Below are 18,097 nucleotides of genomic sequence, written 5' to 3'. Positions count from 1 at the left end.
CCACAGACTGATAGAGCGAGAGAGAGACACCCAGAGACCAAGAGAGAGAGAGACCCACAGACAGAGAGAGAGAGAGAGACACCCAGAGACCGAGAGAGAGAGGGACCAAGAGACCGAGAGAGAGAGGGACCAAGAGACCGAGAGAGAGACGGACTAAGAGACCGAGAGAGAGAGGGACTAAGAGACCGAGAGATTGACCCACAGACCAAGAGAGAGAGAGAGAGAAAGAGAAAGAGACCCAGACAGAGAGAGAGACCGACCCAGAGAGAGGGAGACACCCAGAGAGAGAGAGAGAGAGAGACACAGAGAGAGAGAGAGAGACCCAGAAACTGAGAGAGAAAAGGAGAGAGACACCCAGAGACTGAGAGAGAGAGACCCAGAGCTTGAGAGAGAGAGAGAGAGAGAGTGAGAGACACAGACTGAGAGAGAGAGAGAGAGACCCAGAGACCGAGAGAGAGAGAGAGACCCAGAGTCCAAGGGAGAGAGAGAGATAGTAAGAGAGAGACTCAGCGAGAGAGAGACACACAGAGACCAAGACAGAGAGAGACCGAGACCCAGAGTCCGAGAGAGACCGAGACACAGAGACCGAGAGAGAGACCCCCAGAGACTGAGAGAGAGAGAAAGTGAGAGTCAGAGACCAAGATACTCAGAGAGAGAGAGACACAGAGATCGATAGAGAGAGAGAGAGAGAGAGAGAGAGAGAGAGAGAGACCCAGACAGAGAGAGAGAGACAACCAGAGAGAGGGAGAGAGAGACCCAGAAACTGAGAGAGAAAAAGAGAGAGACACCCAGAGACTGAGAGAGAGAGAGACCCAGAGCTCGGGAGAGAGAGAGAGAGAGACCCAGAGACCGAGAGAGACCGAGACCCAGAGACCGAGAGAGAGCGAGAGAGAGAGAGAGAGAGAGAGCGAGAGAGAGACCCACAGACTGAGAGAGAGAGAGAGAGACATCCAGAGACCGAGAGAGAGAGAGAGAGACCAAGAGACCGAGAGAGAGAGAGACCCACAGACCGAGAGAGAGTGACCCACAGACCGAGAGAAAGAGTGACCCACAGACCGAGAGAAAGAGTGACCCACAGACCGAGAGAAAGAGTGACCCACAGACCGAGAGAAAGAGAGAGAGACCCAGACAGAGAGAGAGACTTACCCAGAGAGAGGGAGAGACCCAGAGACCGAGGGAGACCCAGAGACCGAGGGAGAGAGAGAGAGAGAGATAGAGAGACCGAGACCCCGTGTCCGAAAGAGAGAGCCCGAGACCCAGAGACTGAGACCCAGATACTGAGAGAGACCCAAAGACCAATAGAGAGAGAGAGAGAGAGAGATAGTGAGAGAGAGACCCAGAGACCGAGAGAGAGAGAGAGACCCAGAGACCGAGAGAGAGAGACCGAGACCCAGAGACCAAGAGAGAGACCCCTAGAGACTGAGAGAGAGAGAGACACACACAGAGACCCAGAGAGAGAGAAAGAAAGAGACCCAGAGACTGAGAGAGAGAGAGACCCAGAAACTGAGAGAGAAAGAGAGAGAGAGAGAGAGAGAGAGAGAGAAAGAGACCCAGATACTCAGAGAGAGAGAGACACAGAGACCGATAGAGAGAGAGAGAGAGAGAGAGACCCAGAGAGGGAGACCCAGAGACCGAGAGAGGGAGAGAGACCCAGAGACCGAGAGAGAGAGACCGAGACCCAGAGACCAAGAGAGAGACCCCTAGAGACTGAGAGAGAGACACACACAGAGACCCAGAGAGAGAGAAAGAAAGAGACCCAGAGACTGAGAGAGAGAGACCCAGAAACTGAGAGAGAAAGAGAGAGAGAGAGAGAGAGAGAGAAAGAGACCCAGATACTCAGAGAGAGAGAGAGAGACACAGAGACCGATAGAGAGAGAGAGAGAGAGAGACCCAGATAGGGAGACCCAGAGACCGAGAGAAGGAGAGAGACCCAGAGACCGAGAAAGAGAGCGAGACCCAGAAAGAGAGAGAGAGGGAGACCCAGAGACCGAGAGAGGGAGAGAGACCCAGAGACCGAGAGAGGGAGACCAGGAGACCGAGAGAGGGAGAGAGAGAGAGAGACCCAGAGAACGAGAGAGAGAACGAGACTCAGAAAGAGAGAGAGAGAGCCAGAGACCGAGAGAGAGAGACCCAGCGACCGAGAGAGAGAGAGAGAGAGACCCAGAGACTGAGAGAGAGAGAGAGAGAGACCCAGAGACTGAGAGAGAGACACCCAGAGACCGAGAGAGAGAGAGAGCCACAGACTGAGAGAGAGAGAGAGAGACACCCAGGGACCGAGAGAGAGAGAGAAAGACCGAGAGAGAGACCCAGAAAGAGAGAGAGAGAGACCCGGAGACCGAGAGAGAGAGAGAGATAGTGAGAGAGAGACTCAGCGAGAGAGAGACACCCAGAGACCAAGACAGAGAGAGACCCAAAGATCGATTGAGAGAGAGAGAGAGAGAGAGAGAGACACACACCCAGAGAGAGAGAGAGAGACCCAGAGACCGAGAGAGAGAGAGAGACCCAGAGTCCGAGAGAGAGAGAGAGAGATAGTGAGAGAGAGACTCAGCGAGAGAGAGACACCCAGAGACCAAGACAGAGAGAGACCCAAAGATCGATTGAGAGAGAGAGAGAGAGAGAGAGACACACACCCAGAGTGAGAGAGAGAGAGACCCAGAGACCGAGAGAGAGAGAGAGACCCAGAGTCCGAGAGAGAGAGAGAGATAGTGAGAGAGAGACTCAGCGAGAGAGAGACACCCAGAGACCAAGACAGAGAGAGACCGAGACCCAGAGTACGAGAGAGACCGAGACCCAGAGACCGAGAGAGAGACCCCCAGAGACTGAGAGAGAGAGAGAGAAAGTGAGAGTCAGAGACACAGAGACCGATAGAGAGAGAGAGAGAGAGAGAGAGAGAACCAGAGAGAGGGAGACACCCAGAGAGAGAGAGACCCAGAGACCGAGAGAGAGACCCAGAGACCGAGAGAGAGACCCAGAGACCGAGAGAGAGACCCAGAGACCGAGAGAGAGACCCAGAGACCGAGAGAGAGAGAGACCCAGAGACAGAGAGAGAGAGATACGGAGAGCAAGAGAGAGAGACCCGGAGGCCGAGAGAGGGAGAGAGAGAGCGAGACCCAGAGGGAGAGAGAGAGCGAGACCGAGAACGAGAGAGAGAGCGAGACCGAGAACGAGAGAGAGAGCGAGACCGAAAACGAGAGAGAGAGCGAGACCGAAAACGAGAGAGAGAGCGAGACCGAAAACGAGAGAGAGAGCGAAACCGAAAACGAGAGAGAGAGCGAGACCGAAAACGAGAGAGAGAGCGAGACCGAAAACGAGAGAGAGAGCGAGACCGAAAACGAGAGAGAGAGCGAGACCGAAAACGAGAGAGAGAGCGAGACCGAAAACGAGAGAGAGAGCGAGACCGAAAACGAGAGAGAGAGCGAGACCGAAAACGAGAGAGAGAGCGAGACCGAAAACGAGAGAGAGAGCGAGACCGAAAACGAGAGAGAGAGCGAGACCGAAAACGAGAGAGAGAGCGAGACCGAAAACGAGAGAGAGAGCGAGACCAAAAACGAGAGAGAGAGCGAGACCGAAAACGAGAGAGACCCGGAGGCCGAGAGAGGGAGAGAGAGACCGAGACCCAGAGACCGAGAGAGAGACCCCCAGAGACTGAGAGAAAGAGAGAGAGTAAAAGTGAGAGTCAGAGACACAGAGACCGATAGAGAGAGAGAGAACCAGAGAGAGGGAGACACCCAGAGAGAGAGACCCAGAGAGAGAGAGACCCAGAGACCGAGAGAGAGACCCAGAGACCGAGAGAGAGAGAGACCCAGAGACCGAGAGAGAGAGAGATAGAGAGCAAGAGAGAGAGACCCAGAGACCGAGAGAGAGATAGACCCACACAGAGAGAGAGAGACCAAGAGACCGAGAGAGAGAGAGACCCACAGACCGAGAGAGAGAGTGACCCACAGACCAAGAGAGAGAGTGACCCACAGACCAAGAGAGAGAGTGACCCACAGACCAAGAGAGAGAGTGACCCACAGACCAAGAGAGAGAGTGACCCACAGACCAAGAGAGAGAGTGACCCACAGACCAAGAGAGAGAGTGACCCACAGACCAAGAGAGAGAGTGACCCACAGACCGAAGAGAGAGTGACCCACAGACCGAAGAGAGAGTGACCCACAGACCGAGAGAGAGAGTGACCCACAGACCGAGAGAGAGAGTGACCCACAGACCGAGAGAGAGAGTGACCCACAGACCGAGAGAGTGACCCACAGACCGAGAGAGAGAGTGACCCACAGACTGAGAGAGAGTGACCCACAGACTGAGAGAGAGTGACCCACAGACTGAGAGAGAGTGACCCACAGACTGAGAGAGAGCGACCCACAGACTGAGAGAGAGTGAGAGAAATAGAGAGAGACCCAGAGAGAGAGACCGACCCAGAGAGAGGGAGACACCCAGAGAGAGAGAGAGACCCAGGGAGAGAGAGAGAGACCCAGAAACTGAGAGAGAAAAAGAGAGGGACACCCAGAGACTGTGAGAGAGAGAGACCCAGAGCTTGAGAGAGAGAGAGAGAGAGAGAGAGCCAGAGACTGAGAGAGAGAGAGAGAGAGAGAGAGAGAGAGACACCCAGAGACCGAGAGAGAGAGAGAGAGAAAGAGAGAGACCCGGAGATGGAGAGAGAGAGAGACTCGGAGACCGAGAGAGAGAGACCCGGAGACCGAGAGAGAGAGACCCGGAGACCGAGAGAGAGAGACCCGGAGACCGAGAGAGAGAGACCCGGAGACCGAGAGAGAGAGACCCGGAGACCGAGAGAGAGAGACCCGGAGACCGAGAGAGAGAGACCCGGAGACCGAGAGAGAGACCCAGAGACGGAGAGAGAGAGAGAGACACCCAGAGACCGAGAGAGAGCGAGAGAGCGAGAGAGAGAGAGACCCACAGACTGAGAGAGAGAGAGAGAGAGAGAGAGACACCCAGAGACCGAGAGAGTGAGAGACCAAGAGACCGAGAGAGAGAGAGACCCACAGACCGAGAGAGTGACCCACAGAGCAAGAGAGAGAGAGAGAGAGAGAAAGAGAGAGAGACCCAGACAGAGAGAGAGACCGACCCAGAGAGAGGGAGACACCCAGAGAGAGAGAGAGAGACCCAGAGAGAGAGACCCAGAAACTGAGAGAGAAAAAGAGAGAGACACCCAGAGACTGAGAGAGGGAGAGAGACCCAGAGCTCGAGAGAGAGAGAGAGAGAGCGAGACCGAGAAAGAGAGAGAGAGCGAGACCGAGAAAGAGAGAGAGAGCGAGACCGAGAAAGAGAGAGAGAGCGAGACCGAGAAAGAGAGAGAGAGCGAGACCGAGAAAGAGAGAGAGAGCGAGACCGAGAAAGAGAGAGAGAGCGAGACCGAGAAAGAGAGAGAGAGCGAGACCGAGAAAGAGAGAGAGAGCGAGACCGAGAAAGAGAGAGAGAGCGAGACCGAGAAAGAGAGAGAGAGCGAGACCGAGAAAGAGAGAGAGAGCGAGACCGAGAAAGAGAGAGAGAGCGAGACCGAGAAAGAGAGAGAGAAAGCGAGACCCAGAGACCGAGACAGAGAGACCCAGAGACCGAGAGAGAGAGACCCAGAGACCGAGAGAGAGTGACCCAGAGACCGAGAGAGAGTGACCCAGAGACCGAGAGAGAGTGACCCAGAGACCGAGAGAGAGTGACCCAGAGACCGAGAGAGAGTGACCCAGAGACCGAGAGAGAGTGACCCAGAGACCGAGAGAGAGAGAGACCCAGAGATCCAGACAGAGAGAGACCCAAAGACCGATTGAGAGAGAGAGAAAGAGAGAGAGAGAGATACACACCCAGAGAGAGAGAGAGAGACCCAGAGACCGAGACAGAGTGAGAGACCCAGAGTCCGAGGGAGAGAGAGAGATAGTGAGAGAGAGACTCAGCGAGAGAGAGACACCCAGAGACCAAGACAGAGAGAGACCGAGACCCAGAGTCCGAGAGAGACCGAGACACAGAGACCGAGAGAGAGACCCCCAGAGACTGAGAGAGAGAGAGAAAAAGTGAGAGTCAGAGACCAAGATACTCAGAGAGAGAGAGACACAGAGACCGATAGAGAGAGAGAGAGAGAGAGAGACACAGACAGAGAGGGAGAGAGAACCAGAGAGAGGGAGACACCCAGAGAGAGAGAGACCCAGAGACCGAGAGAGAGAGAGAGAGAGAGAGAGACCCAGAGACCGAGAGAGAGCGAGTCCCAGAGACCGAGAGAGAGAGAGATACGGAGAGCAAGAGAGAGAGAGAGAGAGACCCAGAGACCGAGAGAGGGAGACCGAGAGCGAGACCGAGAGAGGGAGACCGAGAGCGAGACCGAGAGAGGGAGACCGAGAGCGAGACCGAGAGAGGAAGACCGAGAGCGAGACCGAGAAAGAGAGAGAGAGCGAGACCGAGAAAGAGAGAGAGAGCGAGACCGAGAAAGAGAGAGAGAGCGAGACCGAGAAAGAGAGAGAGAGCGAGACCGAGAAAGAGAGAGAGAGCGAGACCGAGAAAGAGAGAGAGAGCGAGACCGAGAAAGAGAGAGAGAGCGAGACCGAGAAAGAGAGAGAGAGCGAGACCGAGAAAGAGAGAGAGAGCGAGACCGAGAAAGAGAGAGAGAGCGAGACCGAGAAAGAGAGAGAGAGCGAGACCGAGAAAGAGAGAGAGAGCGAGACCGAGAAAGAGAGAGAGAGCGAGACCGAGAAAGAGAGAGAGAGCGAGACCGAGAAAGAGAGAGAGAGCGAGACCGAGAAAGAGAGAGAGAGCAAGACCGAGAAGGAGAGAGAGAGCGAGACCGAGAAAGAGAGAGAGAGCGAGACCGAGAAAGAAAGAGAGAGCAAGACCGAGAAAGAGAGAGCAAGACCGAGAAAGAGAGAGCAAGACCGAGAAAGAGAGAGCAAGACCGAGAAAGAGAGAGCAAGACCGAGAAAGAGAGAGAGAGCGAGACCCAGAAACCGAGAGAGCGAGACCCAGAGACCGAGAGAGAGAGAGAGAGACCCAGAGACCGAGAGAGAGAGAGAGACCCAGAGACCGAGAGAGAGAGACACCCAGAGACCGAGAGAGAGAGAGACCCACAGACAGAGAGAGAGAGACACCCAGAGACCGAGAGAGAGACCAAGAGACCAAGAGAGAGAGAGACCCACAGACCGAGAGAGAGAGAGAGAGAGAAAGAGAGAGAGACCCAGACAGAGAGAAAGACCGACCCAGAGAGAGGGAGACACCCAGAGAGAGAGAGAGACCCAGAAACTGAGAGAGAAAAAGAGAGAGACACCCAGAGACTGAGAGAGAGAGAGACCCAGAGCTCGAGAGAGAGAGAGAGAGAGAGACCCAGAGACCGAGAGAGAGACCCAGAAAGAGAGAGAGGGAGACCCAGAAAGAGAGAGAGAGAGACCCAGAGTCCGAGAGTGAGAGAGAGATAGTGAGAGAGGGACTCAGTGAGAGAGAGAGACCCAAAGACCGATTGAGAGAGAGAGAGAGAGAGAGAGACCCAGAGACCGAGAGAGAGAGTGACCCACAGACCGAGAGAGAGAGAGAGAGAGAAAGAGAGAGAGACTTACCCAGAGAGAGGGAGAGACCCAGAGAGAGAGAGAGAGACCCAGAAACTGAGAGAGAAAAAGAGAGAGACACCCAGAGACTGAGAGAGAGAGAGACCCAGAGCTCGAGAGAGAGAGAGAGTGAGAGAGAGCCACAGACTGAGAGAGAGAGAGAGACACCCAGAGACCGAGAGAGAGAGACTCAGCGAGAGAGAGACACCCAGAGATCAAGACAGAGAGAGACCCAAAGACCGATTGAGAGAGAGAGAGGGAAAGAGACACACACCCAGAGAGAGAGAGAGAGAGAGCGAGAGAGAGAGGGAGACCCAGACACTGAGAGAGAGAGAGAGAGAGACACCCAGAGACCGAGAGAGAGAGAGACCCAGAGACCGAGAGAGAGCGAGAGAGAGAGAGAGAGAGACCCACAGACTGAGAGAGAGCGAGAGAGAGACACCCAGAGACCGAGAGAGAGAGAGACCCACAGACCGAGAGAGTGACCCACAGACCGAGAGAGTGACCCACAGACCGAGAGAGAGAGAGAGAGAAAGAGAGAGAGACCCAGACAAAGAGGGAGACCGACCCAGAGAGAGGGAGACACCCAGAGAGAGAGAGAGACCCAGAAACTGAGAGAGAAAAAGAGAGAGACAGCCAGAGACTGAGAGAGAGAGAGAGACCCAGAGCTCGAGAGAGAGAGAGAGAGAGAGCCACAGACTGAGAGAGAGAGAGAGAGAGAGAGAGAGAGAGAGAGAGACCCAGAAACCGAGAGAGAGACCCAGAAAGAGAGATAGTGAGACCCGGAGACCGAGAGAGAGAGAGAGACCCAGAGTCCGAGAGTGAGAGAGGGACTCAGTGAGAGAGAGAGACCCAAAGACCGATTGAGAGAGAGAGAGAGAGAGAGAGAGAGAGACCCAGAGACCGAGAGAGAGAGTGACCCACAGACCGAGAGAGAGAGAGAGAGAGAGAGAAAGAGAGAGAGACTTACCCAGAGAGAGGGAGAGACCCAGAGAGAGAGAGAGAGACCCAGAAACAGAGAGAAAAAGAGAGAGACACCCAGAGACTGAGAGAGAGAGAGACCCAGAGCTCGAGAGAGAGAGAGAGAGAGAGAGAGAGAGCCACAGACTGAGAGAGAGAGACACCCAGAGACCGAGAGAGAGAGACTCAGCGAGAGAGAGACACCCAGAGATCAAGACAGAGAGAGACCCAAAGACCGATTGAGAGAGAGAGAGAGAGAAAAAGAGACACACACCCAGAGAGAGAGAGAGCGAGAGAGAGAGGGAGACCCAGAGACTGAGAGAGAGAGAGAGAGAGACACCCAGAGACCGAGAGAGAGAGAGACCCAGAGACCGAGAGAGAGCGAGAGAGAGAGAGAGAGAGAGAGACCCACAGACTGAGAGAGAGAGAGAGAGACACCCAGAGACCGAGAGAGAGAGAGACCCAGAGACCGAGAGAGAGAGAGACCCAGAGACAGAGAGAGAGAGAGACCCACAGACAGAGAGAGAGAGAGACCCACAGACAGAGAGAGAGACACCCAGAGACCGAGAGAGAGAGAGAGACCCAGAGACCGAGAGAGAGAGTCACCCAGAGACCGAGAGAGAGACCCAGAGACCGAGAAAGAGAGAGACACACAGACAGAGAGAGAGAGAGAGACACCCAGAGACCGAGAGAGAGAGAGACCCACAGACTGAGAGAGTGACCCACAGACCGAGAGAGAGAGAGAGAGAGAGAAAGAGAGAGAGACCCAGACAGAGAGAGAGACCCAGAGAGAGGGAGACACCCAGAGAGAGAGAGAGACCCAGAGAGAGAGAGAGAAAAAGAGAGAGACACCCAGAGACTGAGAGAAAGAGAGACCCAGAGCTCGAGAGAGAGAGAGAGAGAGAGAGAGACCCGGAGAATGAGAGAGAGAGCGAGACCGAGAGAGAGAGAGACACACACCCAGAGAGAGAGAGAGAGACCCAGAGACCGAGAGAGGGAGACCCAGAGACTGAGAGAGAGAGAGAGACACCCAGAGACCGAGAGAGAGCGAGAGAGAGAGAAAGAGAGACCCACAGACTGATAGAGAGAGAGATAGACACCCAGAGACCGAGAGAGAGAGAGACCCACAGACAGAGAGAGAGAGAGAGACACCCAGAGACCGAGAGAGAGGGACCAAGAGACCGAGAGAGAGAGAGACCCACAGACCGAGAGATTGACCCACAGACCAAGAGAGAGAGAGAGAGAAAGAGAGAGACACCCAGACAGAGAGAGAGACCAACCCAGAGAAAGGGAGACACCCAGAGAGAGAGAGAGAGAGACCCAGAGAGAGAGAGAGAGACCCAGAAACTGAGAGAGAAAAAGAGAGAGACACCCAGAGACTGAGAGAGATAGACCCAGAGTTCGAGAGAGAGAGTGAGACACAGACTGAGAGAGAGAGAGAGAGAGACCCAGAGACCGAGAGAGAGAGACACCCAGAGACCGAGAAAGAGAGAGACCCACAGACAGAGAGAGAGAGAGAGACACCCAGAGACCGAGAGAGAGAGAGACCAAGAGACCGAGAGAGAGAGACCCACAGACTGAGAGAGTGACCCACAGACCGAGAGAGAGAGAGAGAGAAAGAGAGAGAGACCCAGACAGAGAAAGAGACCGACCCAGAAAGAGGGAGACACCCAGAGAGAGAGAGAGACCCAGAAACTGAGAGAGAAAAAGAGAGAGACACCCAGAGACTGAGAGAGAGAGAAAGTGAGAGTCAGAGACCAAGATACTCAGAGAGAGAGAGACACAGAGATCGATAGAGAGAGAGAGAGAGAGAGAGAGAGAGCGACCCAGACAGAGAGAGAGAGACAACCAGAGAGAGGGAGAGAGAGACCCAGAAACTGAGAGAGAAAAAGAGAGAGACACCCAGAGACTGAGAGAGAGAGAGACCCAGAGCTCGAGAGAGAGAGAGAGAGAGACCCAGAGACCGAGAGAGACCGAGACCCAGAGACCGAGAGAGAGCGAGAGAGAGAGAGAGAGAGAGAGCGAGAGAGAGACCCACAGACTGAGAGAGAGAGAGAGAGAGAGACATCCAGAGACCGAGAGAGAGAGAGAGAGACCAAGAGACCGAGAGAGAGAGAGACCCACAGACCGAGAGAGAGTGACCCACAGACCGAGAGAAAGAGTGACCCACAGACCGAGAGAAAGAGTGACCCACAGACCGAGAGAAAGAGTGACCCACAGACCGAGAGAAAGAGAGAGAGACCCAGACAGAGAGAGAGACTTACCCAGAGAGAGGGAGAGACCCAGAGACCGAGGGAGACCCAGAGACCGAGGGAGAGAGAGAGAGAGAGATAGAGAGACCGAGACCCCGTGTCCGAAAGAGAGAGCCCGAGACCCAGAGACTGAGACCCAGATACTGAGAGAGACCCAAAGACCAATAGAGAGAGAGAGAGAGAGATAGTGAGAGAGAGACCCAGAGACCGAGAGAGAGAGAGAGACCCAGAGACCGAGAGAGAGAGACCGAGACCCAGAGACCAAGAGAGAGACCCCTAGAGACTGAGAGAGAGAGAGACACACACAGAGACCCAGAGAGAGAGAAAGAAAGAGACCCAGAGACTGAGAGAGAGAGACCCAGAAACTGAGAGAGAAAGAGAGAGAGAGAGAGAGAGAGAAAGAGACCCAGATACTCAGAGAGAGAGAGACACAGAGACCGATAGAGAGAGAGAGAGAGAGAGAGAGAGAGACCCAGAGAGGGAGACCCAGAGACCGAGAGAGGGAGAGAGACCCAGAGACCGAGAGAGAGAGACCGAGACCCAGAGACCAAGAGAGAGACCCCTAGAGACTGAGAGAGAGACACACACAGAGACCCAGAGAGAGAGAAAGAAAGAGACCCAGAGACTGAGAGAGAGAGACCCAGAAACTGAGAGAGAAAGAGAGAGAGAGAGAGAGAGAGAGAGAAAGAGACCCAGATACTCAGAGAGAGAGAGAGACACAGAGACCGATAGAGAGAGAGAGAGAGAGAGAGAGACCCAGATAGGGAGACCCAGAGACCGAGAGAAGGAGAGAGACCCAGAGACCGAGAAAGAGAGCGAGACCCAGAAAGAGAGAGAGAGGGAGACCCAGAGACCGAGAGAGGGAGAGAGACCCAGAGACCGAGAGAGGGAGACCAGGAGACCGAGAGAGGGAGAGAGAGAGAGAGACCCAGAGAACGAGAGAGAGAACGAGACTCAGAAAGAGAGAGAGAGAGCCAGAGACCGAGAGAGAGAGACCCAGCGACCGAGAGAGAGAGAGAGAGAGACCCAGAGACTGAGAGAGAGAGAGAGAGAGACCCAGAGACTGAGAGAGAGACACCCAGAGACCGAGAGAGAGAGAGAGCCACAGACTGAGAGAGAGAGAGAGAGAGACACCCAGGGACCGAGAGAGAGAGAGAAAGACCGAGAGAGAGACCCAGAAAGAGAGAGAGAGAGACCCGGAGACCGAGAGAGAGAGAGACCCGGAGACCGAGAGAGAGAGAGAGATAGTGAGAGAGAGACTCAGCGAGAGAGAGACTCAGCGAGAGAGAGACTCAGCGAGAGAGAGACACCCAGAGACCAAGACAGAGAGAGACCCAAAGATCGATTGAGAGAGAGAGAGAGAGAGAGAGAGAGAGAGACACACCCAGAGAGAGAGAGAGAGACCCAGAGACCGAGAGAGAGAGAGAGACCCAGAGTCCGAGAGAGAGAGAGAGATAGTGAGAGAGAGACTCAGCGAGAGAGAGACACCCAGAGACCAAGACAGAGAGAGACCGAGACCCAGAGTACGAGAGAGACCGAGACACAGAGACCGAGAGAGAGCGAGAGAGAGACACCCAGAGACCAAGAGAGAGAGAGACCCACAGACAGAGAGAGAGAGAGAGACACCCAGAGACCGAGAGAGAGAGGGACCAAGAGACCGAGAGAGAGAGGGACTAAGAGACCGAGAGAGAGAGAGACCCACAGACCGAGAGAGAGAGAGAGACACCCAGAGACCGAGAGAGAGAGACACCCAGAGACCGAGAGAGAGAGAGACCAAGAGACCGAGAGAGAGACCCACAGACCGAGAGAGAGAGTGACCCACAGACCGAGAGAGAGAGTGACCCACAGACTGAGAGAGAGAGTGACCCACAGACCGAGAGAGAGAGTGACCCACAGACCGAGAGAAAGAGTGACCCACAGACCGAGAGAGAGAGTGACCCAGACAGAGAGAGTGACCCAGACAGAGAGAGTGACCCAGACAGAGAGAGTGACCCACCCAGAGAGAGGGAGACACCCAGAGAGAGAGAGAGAGAGACCCAGAAACTGAGAGAGAAACTGAGAGAGACACCCAGAGACTGAGAGAGAGAGAGACCCAGACAGAGAGAGAGAGACTTACCCAGAGAGAGGGAGAGACCCAGAGAGAGAGAGAGAGAGAGACCCAGAGAGAGAGAGAGAGAGACCCAGAAACAGAGAGAGAAAAAGAGAGAGACACCCAGAGACTGAGAGAGAGAGAGACCCAGAGCTCGAGAGAGCGAGAGAGAGAGAGAGCGAGAGAGAGACCCACAGACAGAGAGAGAGAGAGAGAGACACCCTGGTTCCGAGAGAGAGAGAAAGAGACCCAGAGACCGAGAGAGAGACCCAGAAAGAGAGAGAGAGACCCGGAGACCGAGAGAGAGAGAGAGAGATAGTGAGAGAGAGACTCAGCGAGAGAGAGACACCCAGAGACCAAGACAGAGAGAGGCCCAAAGACCGATAGAGAGAGAGAGAGAGAGCCACAGACTGAGAGAGAGAGAGAGACACCCAGGGACCGAGAGAGAGAGAGAGAAAGACCGAGAGAGAGACCCAGAAAGAGAGAGAGAGAGACCCGGAGACCGAGAGAGAGAGAGAGATAGTGAGAGAGAGACTCAGCGAGAGAGAGACACCCAGAGACCAAGACAGAGAGAGACCCAAAGATCGATTGAGAGAGAGAGAGAGAGACACACACCCAGAGAGAGAGAGAGAGAGACCCAGAGACCGAGAGAGAGAGAGAGACCCAGAGTCCGAGAGAGAGAGAGAGATAGTGAGAGAGAGACTCAGCGAGAGAGAGACACCCAGAGACCAAGACAGAGAGAGACCGAGACCCAGAGTACGAGAGAGACCGAGACCCAGAGACCGAGAGAGAGACCCCCAGAGACTGAGAGAGAGAGAGAGAAAGTGAGAGTCAGAGACACAGAGACCGATAGAGAGAGAGAGAGAGAGAGAGAGAGAGAGAGAGAACCAGAGAGAGGGAGACACCCAGAGAGAGAGAGACCCAGAGACCGACAGAGAGACCCAGAGACCGAGAGAGAGACCCAGAGACCGAGAGAGAGACCCAGAGACCGAGAGAGAGACCCAGAGACCGAGAGAGAGACCCAGAGACCGAGAGAGAGACCCAGAGACCGAGAGAGAGACCCAGAGACCGAGAGAGAGAGAGACCCAGAGACCGAGAGAGAGAGAGACCCAGAGACCGAGAGAGAGAGAGACCCAGAGACCGAGAGAGAGAGAGACCCAGAGACCGAGAGAGAGAGAGACCCAGAGACAGAGAGAGAGAGATACGGAGAGCAAGAGAGAGAGACCCGGAGGCCGAGAGAGGGAGAGAGAGAGCGAGACCCAGAGGGAGAGAGAGAGCGAGACCCAGAGGGAGAGAGAGAGCGAGACCCAGAGGGAGAGAGAGAGCGAGACCCAGAGGGAGAGAGAGAGCGAGACCGAAAACGAGAGAGAGAGCGAGACCGAAAACGAGAGAGAGAGCGAGACCGAAAACGAGAGAGAGAGCGAGACCGAAAACGAGAGAGAGAGCGAGACCGAAAACGAGAGAGAGAGCGAGACCGAAAACGAGAGAGAGAGCGAGACCGAAAACGAGAGAGAGAGCGAGACCCAAAACGAGAGAGAGAGCGAGACCGAAAACGAGAGAGAGAGCGAGACCGAAAACGAGAGAGAGAGCGAGACCGAAAACGAGAGAGAGAGCGAGACCGAAAACGAGAGAGAGAGCGAGACCGAAAACGAGAGAGAGAGCGAGACCGAAAACGAGAGAGAGAGCGAGACCGAAAACGAGAGAGAGAGCGAGACCGAAAACGAGAGAGAGAGCGAGACCGAAAACGAGAGAGAGAGCGAGACCGAAAACGAGAGAGAGAGCGAGACCGAAAACGAGAGAGAGAGCGAGACCGAAAACGAGAGAGAGAGCGAGACCGAAAACGAGAGAGAGAGCGAGACCGAAAACGAGAGAGACCCGGAGGCCGAGAGAGGGAGAGAGAGACCGAGACCCAGAGACCGAGAGAGAGACCCCCAGAGACTGAGAGAGAGAGAGAGAGTAAAAGTGAGAGTCAGAGACACAGAGACCGATAGAGAGAGAGAGAACCAGAGAGAGGGAGACACCCAGAGAGAGAGACCCAGAGACCGAGAGAGAGACCCAGAGACCGAGAGAGAGAGAGACCCAGAGACAGAGAGAGAGAGAGATAGAGAGCAAGAGAGAGAGACCCAGAGACCGAGAGAGAGAGTGACCCACACAGAGAGAGAGAGAGAGACCCACAGACCGAGAGAGAGAGAGACCCACAGACCGAGAGAGAGAGAGACCCACAGACCGAGAGAGAGAGTGACCCACAGACCGAGAGAGAGAGTGACCCACAGACCGAGAGAGAGAGTGACCCACAGACCGAGAGAGAGAGTGACCCACAGACCGAGAGACAGTGTGACCCACAGACCGAAGAGAGAGAGTGACCCACAGCCCGAGAGAGAGAGTGACCCACAGACTGAGAGAGAGTGACCCACAGACTGAGAGAGAGTGACCCACAGACTGAGAGAGAGTGAGAGAAATAGAGAGAGACCCAGAGAGAGAGACCGACCCAGAGAGAGGGAGACACCCAGAGAGAGAGAGAGACCCAGGGAGAGAGAGAGAGACCCAGAAACTGAGAGAGAAAAAGAGAGAGACAGCCAGAGACTGAGAGAGAGAGAGACCCAGAGCTCGAGAGAGAGAGAGAGAGAGCCACAGACTGAGAGAGAGAGAGAGAGAGAGAGAGAGAGAGACCCAGAAACCGAGAGAGAGACCCAGAAAGAGAGATAGTGAGACCCGGAGACCGAGAGAGAGAGAGAGACCCAGAGTCCGAGAGTGAGAGAGGGACTCAGTGAGAGAGAGAGACCCAAAGACCGATTGAGAGAGAGAGAGAGAGAGAGAGAGAGACCCAGAGACCGAGAGAGAGTGACCCACAGACCGAGAGAGAGAGAGAGAGAGAGAGAGAGAAAGAGAGAGAGACTTACCCAGAGAGAGGGAGAGACCCAGAGAGAGAGAGAGAGACCCAGAAACAGAGAGAAAAAGAGAGAGACACCCAGAGACTGAGAGAGAGAGAGACCCAGAGCTCGAGAGAGAGAGAGAGAGAGAGAGAGAGAGAGAGCCACAGACTGAGAGAGAGAGACACCCAGAGACCGAGAGAGAGAGACTCAGCGAGAGAGAGACACCCAGAGATCAAGACAGAGAGAGACCCAAAGACCGATTGAGAGAGAGAGAGAGAGAAAAAGAGACACACACCCAGAGAGAGAGAGAGCGAGAGAGAGAGGGAGACCCAGAGACTGAGAGAGAGAGAGAGAGAGACACCCAGAGACCGAGAGAGAGAGAGACCCAGAGACCGAGAGAGAGCGAGAGAGAGAGAGAGAGAGAGAGACCCACAGACTGAGAGAGAGCGAGAGAGACACCCAGAGACCGAGAGAGAGAGAGACCCAGAGACCGAGAGAGAGAGAGACCCAGAGACAGAGAGAGAGAGAGACCCACAGACAGAGAGAGAGACACCCAGAGACCGAGAGAGAGAGAGAGACCCAGAGACCGAGAGAGAGAGACACCCAGAGACCGAGAGAGAGACCCAGAGACCGAGAAAGAGAGAGACACACAGACAGAGAGAGAGAGAGAGACACCCAGAGACCGAGAGAGAGAGAGACCCACAGACTGAGAGAGTGACCCACAGACCGAGAGAGAGAGAGAGAGAGAGAAAGAGAGAGAGACCCAGACAGAGAGAGAGACCCAGAGAGAGGGAGACACCCAGAGAGAGAGAGAGACCCAGAGAGAGAGAGAGAAAAAGAGAGAGACACCCAGAGACTGAGAGAAAGAGAGACCCAGAGCTCGAGAGAGAGAGAGAGAGAGAGAGACCCGGAGAATGAGAGAGAGAGCGAGACCGAGAGAGAGAGAGACACACACCCAGAGAGAGAGAGAGAGACCCAGAGACCGAGAGAGGGAGACCCAGAGACTGAGAGAGAGAGAGAGACACCCAGAGACCGAGAGAGAGCGAGAGAGAGAGAAAGAGAGACCCACAGACTGATTGAGAGAGAGATAGACACCCAGAGACCGAGAGAGAGAGAGACCCACAGACAGAGAGAGAGAGAGAGACACCCAGAGACCGAGAGAGAGGGACCAAGAGACCGAGAGAGAGAGAGAGACCCACAGACCGAGAGATTGACCCACAGACCAAGAGAGAGAGAGAGAGAGAGAAAGAGAGAGACACCCAGACAGAGAGAGAGACCAACCCAGAGAAAGGGAGACACCCAGAGAGAGAGAGAGAGAGACCCAGAGAGAGAGAGAGAGACCCAGAAACTGAGAGAGAAAAAGAGAGAGACACCCAGAGACTGAGAGAGATAGACCCAGAGTTCGAGAGAGAGAGTGAGAGACACAGACTGAGAGAGAGAGAGAGACCCAGAGACCGAGAGAGAGAGACACCCAGAGACCGAGAAAGAGAGAGACCCACAGACAGAGAGAGAGAGAGAGACACCCAGAGACCGAGAGAGAGAGAGACCAAGAGACCGAGAGAGAGAGACCCACAGACTGAGAGAGTGACCCACAGACCGAGAGAGAGAGAGAGAGAAAGAGAGAGAGACCCAGACAGAGAAAGAGACCGACCCAGAAAGAGGGAGACACTCAGAGAGAGAGAGAGACCCAGAAACTGAGAGAGAAAAAGAGAGAGACACCCAGAGACTGAGAGAAAGAGAGACCCAGAGCTCGAGAGAGAGAGAGAGAGAGACCCGGAGAATGAGAGAGAGAGCGAGACCGAGAGAGAGAGCGACACACACCCAGAGAGAGAGAGAGAGAGACCCAGAGACCGAGAGAGAGAGGGAGACCCAGAGACTGAGAGAGAGAGAGAGACACCCAGAGACCGAGAGAGAGCGAGAGAGAGAGAAAGAGAGACCCACAGACTGATAGAGCGAGAGAGAGACACCCAGAGACCAAGAGAGAGAGAGACCCACAGACAGAGAGAGAGAGAGAGACACCCAGAGACCGAGAGAGAGAGGGACCAAGAGACCGAGAGAGAGAGGGACCAAGAGACCGAGAGAGAGACGGACTAAGAGACCGAGAGAGAGAGGGACTAAGAGACCGAGAGATTGACCCACAGACCAAGAGAGAGAGAGAAAGAGAGAGAGACCCAGACAGAGAGAGAGACCGACCCAGAGAGAGGGAGACACCCAGAGAGAGAGAGAGAGAGAGAGAGACACAGAGAGAGAGAGAGAGACCCAGAAACTGAGAGAGAAAAGGAGAGAGACACCCAGAGACTGAGAGAGAGAGACCCAGAGCTCGAGAGAGAGAGAGAGAGAGAGAGTGAGAGACACAGACTGAGAGAGAGAGACCCAGAGACCGAGAGAGAG

Source organism: Carcharodon carcharias, chromosome 14 (assembly GCF_017639515.1).
Source record: "Carcharodon carcharias isolate sCarCar2 chromosome 14, sCarCar2.pri, whole genome shotgun sequence".
In the NCBI taxonomy this organism is placed as follows: domain Eukaryota; kingdom Metazoa; phylum Chordata; class Chondrichthyes; order Lamniformes; family Lamnidae; genus Carcharodon; species Carcharodon carcharias.
Note: the sequence above shows the minus strand (reverse complement) of the source record.